Genomic DNA, 2,500 nt, shown 5'->3' on the forward strand with positions numbered 1-2,500 from the left:
AATTGTTTCCCTCGGGACCATACATTAAGTGTATATTGCTGCACGCGCCGCACTTTGGCACCTTTCAGTTCTCGCCCTGTCCTGGTTTCATGCGCGTAAACAATAGGTTTGCACGCCCTGCACGTGCGTTTTAAATTTCGGTTCATCTGTGCCAATGTTATTCTTTGGAAGCTACAATCTTGGACAGAATAAAATGGAACAGAAATGCCCCCTCTCCCCCAAATCAAGGATGAAGGTGCGTGAAGGCCAAAACGCGCCATTTTCCCATCACTGATTTTGGGGGGAGGGGTGGTCTTAATGTTCCATTTAATATGTCCAAGATTGTAGTGGGGAGGGAAGCTTACAGACCATCCCCTGGTTTCCCTCTCTCCGTGAAGACAACACGGTTCACCAATATAGGCCGGACATTCTTCGCAAAATGCCGTCAAAAGAGATCGTGACTGAAGTATTGTAACCGGTTGTTTTGTCCTTGTCCCGTATCTCAGAATTTCCTTCTTCTGTAAATAATTTCCTTCAAATAAAATTTCCTAAAAATAACCTTGCCACAAAGACTACACAAGACTGTGGTGATACATTGCTCAAGGTGACTTTGCATTTTAAAGCTTTCTTAAATGAGGGCTGAGATCACACACGACGAAGACAAATGATTTGACATAAAAGTGATATTTATAGAAAACTTTCAATCCTTAAGCACTCGCACGAAACACTTGTTTGTAAACAAAACTTCAACATGAGGTGCTAGCAATCATATAACAAAAGCCGTATTATGATGTCCATAATGTTCGCTTAGTAAAATATATTCTATATACAAGGCTAAAAGTTAAAAAATTAAAATATTCAAACCAAACGTTTTCGGCTATTTGCCATCATCAGGGTTAAAATGGGTGACCGTCCGCGCGTACATTTATATCTTATCTAATTCCCAACGGGAATAAATGTCCGCGCGGACGGTCACCCATTTTAACCCTGATGATGGCAAATAGCCGAAAACGTTTGGTTTGAATATATATATTTTTTTAACTTTTAGCCTTGTATATAGAATATAAAAGCCGTATTTATATCGCAGCGTAATTCCGTAAATATACTTTATTTGATCCACCCACGTAATGCACGACTTGCATAAGCCGGCAAACAGCCATGACAATTTGTGTTCAGCAAACAACAGGAAGACACGTTAGCAAAACATAGACCGACGAGAGGAGTGTCTTCATATAGCAGACCGGACATGCCGAATTTGCCACAGGCCGAGAAAAAAAACGCGAAAGCTGACTACAGGATATTGAACCAACCGAGGAAGAGACAACTTGAATGTCGAAGTACAAACATGAAAGGCATGTGCTAATATTCGTGGGGCTACTTTTAAGACTTAAGTCGCATTAATCCCTTCAACTTGAAACTTCTCGTGAAAGAATTTATACCACTAGAGGCAATGAAAATAAATGCCTGCAATAAGGGGAGGCGTGTTCCATGGCATTATTCCAAGCTTCTTATATCAAGTTCATCAGGAGTCTCGTCCCCAGGGCGCTTTCCAGTGGTTTTGGAGGAGGGCGCCACCTCCGAAGCCTGGGAAAAGCGCCCTGAGGCCGCTTGCTCGAAGCCTGGTAAGCGCTAATCGTTGGTTGAGAGGTATCAAAACCTATAGGTTTCCATGGTGATTTAACGCTGGTTAGCGCTAACCATGCATGCTTCGAGAAACCCGGGCCTGGTTGTCACAATCTTCGGGGCGCTTCTCAACATAGACCTGTTTGCAGATATGGCGGTCATTTTGATTTCTATTGTTTCGAAAGACATTATGGGATGCGCAGAGGGCAAATTAATATGTATTTGCCCCCTGGGCATCCCATAATAGCCATTTGAAACAATAGAAATAAATAATGGCCGCCTTATCTGCTAAAAGGTCTATGGAGCTATTTCACGAAATTTAGCTAAATTTAGAGACCGGCATCTGACAATTAGATCATAAGCAAAACATAAAAACAACCACCGAAAAACATATTCCTTAAAATGAAGGTTTGAGTACAACAGGAAATACAAATGGAGACAGGGATGGTCAAAATTGTAGAAGATTAAAATGGATTTCAATAGAGGTTTTCGAAAAATGTTCCTACCAGGTTCTCAAAGTTTATCTCTGTTGTTTGTAACATAAGGGATGTGGCTCTTAACTACAGAAACACAATGGTTGCTAAGGAATATTTTTAGTCAAGAGTTCTACAAAAACGTTCGCCATGGATGGTTCTTTGAAGTAACTTTTTCAATGGAAATCTGACATCAGAACGCGCCTGCGTAACTAGGCCCAGTCCTCTGCCGTGCGTTTCAGTGCAAAACTTGTAGAAACTCTCGGGAAACGAAAGGGGCGGGAACCGTCCCATCATTTTTCGTAAACTTACATGGAATTTCTAGTTGGACAAAAAATGGAACTGATATTTGAAAAGTGTATCAAAGGAAGGCCTTATGACGTCATAATTTGTTTGAGAAATAACTTTTTTTTAAAAAATGCACA

Source organism: Montipora capricornis, chromosome 4 (genome assembly GCF_036669925.1).
Source record: "Montipora capricornis isolate CH-2021 chromosome 4, ASM3666992v2, whole genome shotgun sequence".
In the NCBI taxonomy this organism is placed as follows: Eukaryota; Metazoa; Cnidaria; class Anthozoa; order Scleractinia; family Acroporidae; genus Montipora; species Montipora capricornis.